The sequence below is a fragment of the Silene latifolia genome, chromosome 5 (assembly GCF_048544455.1).
Source record: "Silene latifolia isolate original U9 population chromosome 5, ASM4854445v1, whole genome shotgun sequence".
NCBI classification, from domain to species: domain Eukaryota; kingdom Viridiplantae; phylum Streptophyta; class Magnoliopsida; order Caryophyllales; family Caryophyllaceae; genus Silene; species Silene latifolia.
The window spans coordinates 453885-467361 of record NC_133530.1 but is presented as its reverse complement, the minus strand read 5'-3'; positions in this window follow the sequence as shown (position 1 = coordinate 467361).

Here is a 13477-nt window from a genome sequence, read left to right as displayed (position 1 = left end):
TAACAGAGCTATTGCCTATTAGGCCAACTTTTACAAATACGGAGTACACAACTGTTGAGGACTTAAGCTTGAGTAGATCATATAATTTGAATTTAATTTACTGATTTTTTTGGTGAATTTCAATTTAATCTTGATATTGAAACGAAAACAATAATTCAAAGAATATTATTTTTATATGTATTAATTGTGTACTTATTTTTTATTGGTGAATATAATCATTATTCCATAAAAAAAAATGAATGAGTATAATTTTATTTTGCTAAACACAAAAACTTCAGAGAGACGGTCTCTCAATAGCGTTATTGAGAGACCTCTCACATGATGGGGTGAGGAAGTTATTGCTTTTCTTTTTTTCCTGTTATGTCTTCCACTAATTTAGTGAAAGACGGTCTCTCATGAGACCTACTGCTCATTAGATAAGGTAGTTTAATTAAGGTAAACATCTTTTTTTTTTACCTACATATGGCTAGTTTGGACAATATTTTGATGAAATGGTTATTTTGGCAAATAATTTGAAACAAAAGGTCATTTTGGCAAAAGACCCCAATAAGTGCGCGTATGTTCTCATTATCATTCTCACTTACTTGTCAATTCGCTTTGCAACTCTATGCATTTCTCAATTATGGACGGTTCTCAATTTATGAATGCTAACCTAAGCCAATCAAATTACTACTCCAACAACACTAAACATGATACTGTAAAAAAGAATAATTTACAACCAACGTGTAAAAGCATTTAAATTAGACTCTTTAAATTAACACTTTTTTTAGTGTGATAATGCATACCACCCCTTCATTGTAAGTTTACCACGATTGTCAGTAGGATTTATGTTCTTACGTGTGGAATAAGTCATTGTCTTTGAATTTCTTAACATCCTCCTTATATTAATAAAAAAAAATGTATTTTCGGTCCATTTATTCAGTTGTCTATGAGTAGACATGACAAACAAGTTGGTTTGTATCGAATTCATATTCATTTTACAGGTAAACGAGTTAAAAATCCTTCAACCCAAATAAATATTTAGTCATCATGATGAGTATAATTAAGAATATAAGATTTTTTTTTTTTTTTTTTTGCCAAGAAAAAAGGTTTATTTAAAAGATTGTGAAAAGAAGTACTCTCTTTGTTTTAGTCATTTATTTACTTTTGGTTGGTTTTAGTATAAAGACAAGAAAAAGAGAAGGGAGGCACTTATGGTGGTTGTTAGTAAATGACAAGTGGACCATAATAGATATGTATGACTACATGAGCAAATTACTCATGATGAAACCTTGCCTATATAGAAAAGTAAATTAGAAATTGCATCAAAAATCAGTTGCACATGCAGAATATATAGTTTGGCATTGTATGATGATGATGATTGAGGGACTACTAACCCAATCAAACCGGTATACCATTGAAAATGGGGGGGGGGGTGCTTGCTTTTGAATGCAGATTATGTCAACTCCTGCACTAATTTGGTAGGTAAATGTGGAAAAAACATATCTTTGTAGAGATAATAAAAAAGAAAAGCAGTGTTTTAGCACGTCAATTGTAATAAAGCCCACTTTCTACTTCTTGAATAATGATGCTTTGTTTATCTCCTTATTAATCTCTTGTGTATGTTGTTTTTTATCCAAAAAGAAAGTGCATAGATGACATACAGTATATCTATTGAAAAAGTCGGTTAAGATTGGAAGCAATTCTTTCATTAATTATGCGCATAAACCGTATTTTACTTTTAGGTCGGCTTCCTATGTCATTCGAGGTTTTGCGGTCTACTCTTCAAACTTGTAACCCACTCCTTTTATAGCTTATGTTATCTAACATTAAGTATACACTATACATATTACCGAGTAACTCCTCATAAAATTTAGCTTGACGAGGAAAAAAACATGTTATTTTTCCACTATATATTATACGGAGTATCATAGAGAACACAAAAATCAAAAATTATAATTTATTCAAATTATCTATCTAGTCTAATTGATTTCTACTATGACATCAATTTTGTAATTAGTGCCTTTTTAAGATTTAATAATTTGTTCAATTGCAATGATGTAGGAAAGCATTGGGAATATATTGCAGTTAGTGCAATGACAAGGCCGGGCAGCAATGGAACAAAAGTAATGGAGATAATAAGTGTAGTATGAGAACTGAGTATTCATCACCATTTCGTAATGCTACTTATTTTAGTAGGTACCAACATAATCTCAAATATATCAACGTAATCTAGTCTCAATACTCAGGTTAACTAATGAGACGTTTTTTATTTGGCTTTGTTTTCTCTCATCTCAAAATAAAAGAAAGTCCTTAAATAGGTTTGATGCGATGGTTGCTCACTTCATCACTTTAACTATTAGGTTAGGAGTTCGATCCCTGCTCATGAGAATGAAGCAAGCTCTTTGTCCAGCCGTTTACATCTTCGTGAGATCACCTGCGGCTAGAAGATTATACACTGTTGTCAACGGCTAAGAGCATCCACAACAACAGTAAATTTTTGTGGTTTTACATGGGTCATCAACCTCTCCACCTCATCTTATCAAAAGTTGCTATTTTTCACAAAAACTTTCCACAATAACAATTCACACAATTAGTTTTAGGTGAGTCCAACGGAAGGGAAAGATAAAAAATAAATGCCACATGTCATTTTTGTAATGGTTTGGCCCAATTAAAGTACATGGGACCCTTGTAAGACTAATTATAAAACTTATTCCCTCTGTTCAACTCCACAAGATTATTATCTCTTTTGCACACTATTCACAAGCGGACATTCAACTTCAATTTTCTCTCGATAAATAAGTTAAAATATATTCATGTGGAATCTTATTTGATTCGTTTTTAAGAGTACATTAAAAATATCTAACTTTTATAATTTTTGCAAATACGTAACTAAAGATACTTGCCGAGTAAAAGCCGCGTTGACAAACGTGATAAATCATAATGGCCTTGTAAAGTTGAATGGAGCGAGTATCATTTTTGGATGAATTTGACAAAAAGTCATCCATTGATAAAAGGTGAAATGTAACATTAGGAATGGGCTAGGTTATACACAATCTACTCGTACTATTAGAGCATTAGGAAATAGGAATATAGAATACAATGTATTACATCCGTCCCACTCATTTGTTATTGATTGATTTTTTAAACAAAGTGAAAAGTAATTATAAATTAAGTTTCTTTATTACATGACCACTTATCGAATTCAATTTTTAAGTACTCGCTTGTTTAAAACTTATTAAAAATAAAAATAGATAACAATTAATTGATACATTCCAAAATAAAAATAGTTAAAAATTACTGAGACGAGAGGGAAGACACTCTTGATTGAGATAATTCTCTCGTGTGAGCAAGAGAAGATCATCAAAACCTGACATCGTTTGAACAGTGTCTAAATAAGGTTTGCCAAAATATCTCATTAAAAGAGAAAGTGCCTACTTAAAATATCTGCACTTGAAGCATAATTAAATACTCAGACTATATGCGATTTCCAAACGGGTTCCACAATCTCCATGAACCATGATTATTAAATATGCAACATTCATGATTCACGCTGGCAATTGACGCCACTAATTAAGAATTAACATGTGAACACAGTAATTGTTAGTTTTGCATATGGACTTTGGTCGGACCTATTGAGGTGGGGTGAATTTTCACTTTACAAATTTAAGGAGAGTTTATTTCAAAATTAATTGACAATGGGTAGAGTAGTTCATTGATATATATAAGGTTCACAAAAACTTCGGACATACGGTCTCTTAATAGCGTTATTGAAATACCTCTCACATAATGAGGTGAGGGACCCACTAAATTTATTTTTTCCCTATTATATCTCCTATTAAATTAGTGGGAGATGGTCTCTCAAAAAAATTAAAATTATTTTTTCTCTCTTCTTTAATATAAGACGATTACTTGTGCACATAATGGTTGGCTTATTTCTACCAATTGGTCTCCCTTGTGACGGGTTACCATTTGTGGCGAATATTTTGTGAGTTAAAATGATAACAAAATGGGTTAGTGGAGAAAGTGGACCACATGAATAATGTTGCAGAAAGAGAAAAAGTGGGTACTTTGTGAGATAAAATGGTATCCGTCACTCAAGAGTGACGGATATGTGCCGTCAAAAACAAGAATTTGTGTATTTCTACTAAGTAATCACCTAGTAATATAGAAGCACTTTCTCATTTTTATTTTTAAACAAAAATTATTTGATCTCCTCTCTTTCATTACACATTATTACCAACTGTTTCGGGTGTAATTCCGGAGCAGGATTATGACCACGTAAGTTTGTTGAATGATGTCTTTGCTTGTCTCTTCCTTTCGCTCTTTCCTGTTTAAGATGAACAAACTGAGGGCTCGGCTTGGTACCGAGCGTACTCACTCCGACGCTCAAGTCAGTGAATTTAAAGAGATTAAGTTGTGTGTTACTTGGCAAAGTATATTGTAGAGAGATGAGGGAGTTTATACCAGATTAATAGTGAGTTTTAGGATAAATTGTGGATCGTTTTCTCAATGAGGATTGAGGAGTATTTATAAACTTTCACCTTTTGTCACGTAGTGGCCAAGTGGCTAGCAGGTGGAAAGACTGTTCTACCCTCGGCCGAGGGACCCGTGGCAGGCCGGCTGGCCTGGTTTGCTCCATGCCGAGGGTACTGGATGTGAGTGCGCGGATGTGCCTCCCCGGTTGGCTAGTTGCCTAGCCGAGACCAGTAATGACAGCCGACAGTGCAGTGCGTCGGTTAGGCTGTCTAATATGTTGACTTCCTGTCTTTTGGCTTTGACCTTGCTCAGTATGTTGACTCGGTCAGCGGGTGCAGAATATGCCCCATCACCAACCACTTTCTTATACTATATTTTATTTGGTGTACTTTTAAGGTATTCCGGATCCTTAAATTCTACTTCGATTTTCAAAATCGTTTTAATCTTTATTATCGATTTAAACTTTAAGTTTTTATAAATGAAATCCGGAATTCAATTTTAAAATCTACTTCCTCCATTCAACTCCACTCTACCATAGTACAATTTGCACAAATGTTAAGAAAATAATAAAGTAGTAATAAAAGTACAATGGGAAATGGGATGAATGATTAATTTGTCCATAAAGTGGGTAATTATGTGGACCAACTAGTGGCATTTTGTGTAAATAATTTTTTGCCATGAGGATAAAAGAATCATTTTACTTGCTTTTTATGGAAAGTGGTAGAGTGGAGTTGAATGGATGAAAAAGGAAATATGGTAGAGTGGAGTTGAATGGAGGAAGTATAAGTATACCTTGACTTTATATTATGTTTTGCTCCTTTTTTCGCATTTTGAGGTGTACGTTCACCCATGGACGGTTCTAAAAAATTTTCATATCAGCCGACCCCAAATCATTTTGGAATTAAAGCTCTGATGTTGTTGTTGTTGTTGTTGTTGTTGGTAATTTAATCATTAAAATTAAACAAATTGATGAGAAAGGGCGAGTAATCTACAGTAGTAGACTAGTAGGCAACAAATTGAAAGAGCAAAAACAAATATCAAAGGCAGCAATTTGCAAATGACGGACCAGAGGGAAGATTGAAATAGTAGTAGTTGGTTAATCGCAAAATGGAAAGGGAAAACTAGTAAGAATAGGGGGTCCCAGTTGTCAAGAAAATAGTTGTCCGAGGTTTGGAATTACAGCATTCTGTCTTGGCTGACATAAGTTAACACACAAATTCTCATTATAGACGGACACTATCCGTCTATACGTATAGACGGATACCATTTTCCCTCACAAAATATCCATTTGCCATAAAGTGGGAAGCACATGGGGGTGCCCCACCTTGTCCCCTCTACCCATTTTATTAGAGGTCTTTACCCGTTTATTCGCCCCACCCGTCTATACCAAGACCTATTGAACATAACATGCCAGCCATCGTCTGTCCTTCGTAATCGACAATCTAATTGGGCTTGGGTCTCACCCACGTGTGCTATACTCAACTTGACAATCTTGCTTCATCAACTCTTTAACTCATAAAAATATCATAAACAACTAAGTGTTATTTTTGTCTCAATTATTTATTTATTTTTCACTAAGTAATTTCTTCAATAAATTTAAACGAGGATAAAATGATCGACTTTTGAGGTATTGTAGAGGACCATTACTCTTTTATTACCAAGCAAAGTAAATTAAAGTACACAAATTATCGTTTGTGACGAGCATATCCGTCGCAAGTTTGCAACGAGTCAAGTATTACCTATACAGATAGATAAGACCAAAACAAAATACCTAAAGAATAACAATGTGTTTTAATGTTTTATCTTATCTACCATCAAATTTGGTGTCTCCTTTCCCCTCCAAATTACCGTATTTAATCAAAGTCAAAGTGCTAACCTATTCCTTTTGTCATGTGATATTTGTTACTATACATGAAAAGTGTATTATAAATGTCTCCCCCACTTTGATATAAAATGAGTAAATAGTAGCAAATCGGGAATTGAAAGGCAACGAGTCCAAGTAAAATCCTTGACTAATACCATGATATCATGATCCCTTTGTAGTTTGATTTGATGATGTTATATTTACATGACCATATAAATAAATATACTTTTATATTAATGAATAAAGGCTGAGAGTAAGAGCAACTCATCCATTAGTAGTGTGAATTAAATACGAATACTATAAACAATGGCATGCATCTCAGAAACAAGGCTAGCTACAATACAAACATTACTCCTTTTATCATACAGTCAAACCAATGTCATTTAGTCAGACCACCGCTAACCAAATTTGGACACACTTCATACTACGTAACGTGTTGCGTCGTTAAATAAACTATTGTGTCAAGGCCTAGTCGCCAAGTCTTGATTTGAACTCAATAGTTGGAAAATTTTAGCAGGGGTCAAACAAGTAAATATTATAAGAAAAAGATCATGAATCATCAAGGCCGGAAAATAGTTATAGTTAGTAGTGGTATAGTTAGAGTTTTGGAAGAAAAATCCTAGAATTTTGTATTTTGGTGGCGAGAAGTAATTGAAATGATCGAGACACAAGACAATCCCCATTGAGAATGAAATTTAGTTGGGATAAGGTAGTTTATATTGTGATTATGAAATATGAATGAATAAGTAGTCATCCTTATCCAATCATCGACCATTATTATGTTATTATGTATACCTAATCTAATCTTTCTTCTTTTGTTATTTAGCCTACACATTATTTTCATATGTATAAAAAGATACTCACATGTATATATATATATATATATAACTCCACACATCATTAGCCAAAGCGGCTTAGACGACGTAAATGTCGTGACATTCAGGTGTCAAGTGAACATATATAGCCCCAAGTCGACTACCTGGTCCCTCCTGCCCTATCCCTGTATATAAGCCTAAACATGCTCCAAAGCCTTAGCCCACCAAGTTTGTCTTGACACTAGCTAGCACAACATCTATATATTGGTCTTCCTCTAATGTCACAACAATGACAACTCCTGACTCCTCTCATATATACCTTTGTCGAATTTAATATTTGAAGAGAAGAGTGACTATAAAAGTGGAATAAATGGAGTAAACTTAAAATATCAGAATGATAATTAACCCTCTAATCCCTAGTCATGTCCCTTGCTTGTTTTTTTTTTTTTGTTTTTTTGGTGTAAGCGGGGGTGTCCACCGTCGACAACCGTGTATAATTCCCTCACCGCGCGTGCTCTCACAAAGAGATAAACGGCTGGCAAGAGTTTGCTCCATTTTCATTGGCAAAAATTAAACCTCTAACCTTATAATTAAGGGATGAGGTGAGCAACCACCGACCAAACACATTTGATTTCCCTTGCTTGTAACAAAGACGTACAATAGCAGCATCATCATATATTACCAAGTCAAGTCCACTTTCTATAATCTTTTTCCAAAACTCTGGCCTTAATCGTAATAATAAACATCTAGATATATCCTACCATATGGGTGGGCTGTCAAATTCTTAACATATAGCTATAGGTAGACATGTCGTCTTAAGTTTAAGCTTAAGTAAACAAGACGGGTCAAATATCCTATCATATATTCATATGGATCGATCTCTCAAATTCTAACCCAACCCGTTTTTACAGGGTCAAGACTCAAAAATTTTGACCCGAATCCAAAATAATCAGTTATTTTAGGGTTAAAATCCGACCCAAACAAATATTTTACTTTTCCCTACGGCTTTTGTCTTATTCACTCCATATCCGTCTTGAATTTGTGATATGGACGTTGACAAGCATGTATTGAGTATTTAACGAAAAAGTAATGCAGACTCGTGTCCAGCATGTGGTACAAATTGTCTTAGTTTTGACGTGCAGCTCTCTCACCTAACTTTCAAACACCATCGTCATTGCATACGCTACTTACTAAAGTTTATTATACTCTATGTATGTAGTTATAGACTATAGAGGCTTATGTGCGCAAATTAATAACCAAGGCACTCTTATCTCGTCTTTATTAGTGTAGTTAGTTATAAGATTAAGTAGGCACATTACTAGCCGACTTCCAGTCTTTTTTTTTTTTTTTGACAGTCACGAGAGAGTAGTTATATTATACGGTGTTATACCAGTTGCAATGGCATGGTTAGTCCGTAATGCAGGCAAGTCACTCACGATGTCGGGTCATGGAATTTATCATTTTGAATGACGTCGTTAACCTCATCAACAGCTGATTTGCAAAATGTTTGATGATGTGTTGTATGACCAGTTGTATGTGTCAACATTGTACAACAAGTCCACAAGGCCAAGGCGTGCATGTAGGACTTGGGAGTGTGAAATGTTGATTACTACTTAAGAGTATAGTATAATAATGTGATGACATAAAAGTAAGACCATCTCCAAGCAAGGTCACCGACTGGGTTATGACCTTGTTGGATCACCTTAATAACACCTCAAATTAGGATTAAGGGGTTAATTTTGGTGACCTTCAACTACTCAGGGTCAATTGGTGACCTTGAGTTGAGTTGGTGACCTTGTTGGTGACCATTGGGTGGCACACTCCTTTTTTGAAATAAAAAAAAGGACAACTGTCAAAATAAAGAGAAGGTGACATTTGGTTGAGTATGATGACCCGGTAGGTGGCACTCTCTCATTGGTTAAAAAGTGAAAAATAATTGGGTTGGTGACCTAGGTCGTGACCTTTTGCTTGGGAGGATGAAAGTGGGTCAAGATAATTAAGGTGTGATAATGAGGAAAAATATTGGTGACCCGATTAACTCGACCTTCTACTTGGGGATGGTCTAAGTTGATAGATGAACCAACTCAACCAAAACCTTAAGGTGATGGTTGAGGCCCAACTATTATAAATATTCCTATTACGCTCCTCACTCAAATGCCCGTTGGGCTTGAAGAGTGGTTAGTTGTGCACCGGCTCCCCGTAGCGTGTGCTGAGTTTCCACTTCGAGTTTTTGAGGAGTTTTGAGGTTGCCAGGATTTGAACCTGTGACCTTCGGTCACATTGGCTCTGATACCATGATAGATGAACCAATTCAACCAAAACCTTAAGGTGATGGTTGAGGCCCAACTATTATAAATATTCCTATTAATCTAGAAGTCTGAAGAAATCTGGAAATCTAAGAGCCGCATAAAAAAGCAACAATAATAGTATATATATACTTCTACTATAATGCTATAAATCATAAATCTCAGCTTATATTACGGGATGTGTTTGTTGAGTGACAGAAGCCAAAATATGCAATAATGATTCAGTCAGTCAGTCAGTCCCATACCCATAAACAAACCTATAAAACCTACAAAATCCGAGTTATACAGATGGTGATGACATGACATACCTAATAATTTGAGAATTTAACCTTAAAAAAATGGGACTACTAAATAAAAACTGTAAGGTAGAAACACAAAGAAGCATAAACAGAATACGAGGTAGCTAGCATCATTAGGAATGAGATGAATGAATATGTATGTACACCTGTTGCTACCAACACAATATATACTCATGACTCATCCATCAGAAGCTCAACAACAACAACCTAAATCAATGTTGAGCATACATGATGTCAGGTCATATTATTATTATTATTGTTGTTTCCTTAATTATTTCTCTCCGGAACTACTCGCACATGTGCGTGCTTCTTGCCCTTTCACCCACCCTTAAGCCAATATCACATTACCGATTGCTAAGCTAGTCTAGGCTATATACGTCAAGTAGCGTAACCAATAATGCCGGCCGGATTCTGCATCTTATAACTCAACTCATGATTACGTTTCCTATATTATTATTATTATTATTATTATTAAGATTTCGCCAACTCAACAATCTTAACGAATCAAAGGTTATGTATATATGTATGTATGTATGTATTTGAAACTCGGTTGATTAAAGGTTTAAGTATGCACAATAATGCAACACTTCAGTATTGATGAGTGATCCACTAAGATTTCCTCATTCAGGGTTGCTTCACAGTTCACATACATACATACATGTTTTAATATTTCTCAAAGGTCAGGTCACTAACTAAAAAGAGCATACTATGAGAGGGGTTTGATTCGAGCTAGCCACATGCTACATACGAGTAACCACTTGACCGCCCACTATTTTTGGATAAACTAACACTCCATTCATTCCCAATAAGCCTACCAAATCATTTATTGCAACACTTGGATATTACTTCCTTCTACCAACATTTTTTTTTTTAATTTAAAGGACAAGTTAGATTTACTCTATTCTATTTCACTATACATGTTTTTTTTTAAAAAATGTGATTTAGGGAGTTTTGAACAACGCGTATAATAAAATGGAACATGGAAATAATGGACACACGATGGAGTTGTTGACACAATTTTTTATCATGGGTCATCCCAAATACTCAAATCTATTTTCTGTTATAGCATGAAGGAAATGTTGTTACATACTATTGCGACTCCTTGAGACATTAAGATAGGGTTTTGATTGTCTCCTCTCACATTTAGAAAGTGTAATCGTCATTTTAAAATCTTGTAAAAATTATTCCAAGATTATGTTTCAAACAAAAAGTAACCCACCTAACTTACGTGGATGACTAGAAAGGAGGAAAAATCACAAAGGCAGATAGATTAAGAAACAAGGAATTGAAAAATGAGCAGAAGTAAAGAGGTGGAATTAGGTAGTACGTAGTTACAGTACATACATGGCATATACAGCTGTCTACGACCGTCCAGATGTATCTGCATAAGTGGTTCACTGTCAGAATCAACAAAAAACACTTACTGTACTTACTTTAGTACCAAACTAACTAACTACTACTAGCTTGGTTGACTAAAGTATGAGAATTGAAACACAATTCTAATGGAACAATGTTTGTTTGTACTGAGTCAAATGTGGGGTTTGCTTATAACATTATTAAACTTATTGGTCAAAGTATAATCAACTTTAGTTAGGATGGATTAACCACACAAAGTTTTTATTAAAGTTTTAAAAAGTCTTAAAAGTTTAGTGCAGCACACAGATAACAACAGATCTACCATCTTGACCTCGACTCGTAATCGCATGCAGTTGATGATGCCATATATTGGTAAAAAGCAGCAACCGTGCACGTTTAGATATCGAATGTCTTATTGCATTCTATAATTACGTGAGGACACTCACTCAATTATCCAACACTTTTATCATTACAATTATGAGTTGAGTTAGACCAAGACTAAGTGTATGTGGTGGATGCAATGAACTCAGATAAGACGACTACATTATTTTCGAATAACTAATTATCTTCTGCTTTCAATCGGATGCAATTCTAACGCATTATTGTTTTGTTAACAATTTAACATAGGTAGGTAGGTGTCAGGACTAATGATACTTGCATCTAACCACATCTTTGGTTCTTAACATGTTTGGAAGAGCTAAATTCATCACCACATCTTTGGTTCTTGGAATCCTTATATTAGGAGCCTTTCCTGCAATAACCCATTCCATGGATTGCGTAGGCGTGTCTATTTCATCTTCTTCGGGTGGCCCAAAGTTCCGAGGGATTATTCCTGGATCGCGGACAGAGGTCATGAACAGGAACAACAAATCCTACATTGTCGACAGGATGCATAATAAGACAATCATAACAACAACAACAACAACAACATCTATTATTCAATGCTTCATACGCTGTCTGAATACATTATTAAGAGCTCTTAAGGCACACGTTAGAAAAACCGTTGATAATATAAGGAGCGCAAATACTTTTAACAAGCCGTTTTTGCATTGTTCAGTAATTATTAAAACCGACTGAAAATGGGAGAATGCAGAAGATGAACATATCTGTAGAAATGACCCTTTTGCAACAAAAAAGAACTTACCAAGAAAGTGAGAATAACACCATAGCTGTAGACAGGATCGTGTTCTTCGATCCTAACGAAGAACACCTAAGATGTGGAGGTCGGAAGAGCTAAATTTGTCCTTAACATGTTTGGAAGGATGAATGACCTTGTTCCTATGCCTACTAAGTCTGATGATTCGGTACTGCTTGTCCACAAATAATGCCTAGTTGCATCAACAAACTAACTCATCAAGCCCACAATACAGTAGTCTCTTATTGCAGAATTCATGATCTAACAAAATAGATTTTGTTACCCTCTAGTTGTTTCCCAGATTCACTAAGTTGACAAGCCCAGGAAAATGAATAGCATCTTCTTCAAAGAAGCCATGCATACTCTTATCATGTTATTGCATTACAACAACATTACCCTAGTGTCTCAATGGCTCCCGCAAATTGCGGGGTGATGAGAATAGAATGATTGGTAAGTCATTTTGCTTTATTCCATCATAATCCGTAAACAAAGAGTAATGAATCTTTAGCTCCATAGAAAAATGGAAACTATCATGCTATTGCATTATGGATGCAAATTATGTATCAATATCTCGTCCAAATTTTCAAGTAATTTTAATAATTGACATGTTCATGAAAACAAACCTAAATTGAGGGCGAGAAGCAAGAGTGTTTTAGTCAGTAGCATAATAATCATTACCTTAAAGAAGATTGTATTCTCAAGAGGTGACACTATAGTCCTACAGAAGAATAAGGTACATAATGAGAAAGTAGCACAATTACACACCACTGCTTTTGATTGAGTAGTACTCCCTCCCTCAATGATATTAGTGATGTAGATTTGAAGAATCAACAGAAGAGCTCTAGGGAAAACAAAAACACCATGCAATGCTATTTTCCCGATGTAGGGGTATGCGACATTGCAACCAATACAGAGTAAACAAATTTTACCAATCTCAGCATTTTGTATCGCCCATTAGTGTGAACAAGTTATTTTATTACTTAATTACAGAAACTATATATAACCAATAAATATGGCCGGCCATGTAAGAAAGGATTACCATGTGAAATTAATGGCTTCGGTCAACTGCAATCTAAGAGCATAATTAATATCAACTGCAAAAATTAAGAGAGATAGGTTGAACATTAGGGACAAGTAGAGGTGGCAATCGGGTCAGTCGGGTCGGGTTTGGGTCGGGTCACGTCGGGTCGGGTCATATCGGGTTCGGGTCATATCGGGTCAGTATACCCTTTCGGGTCGAGTCG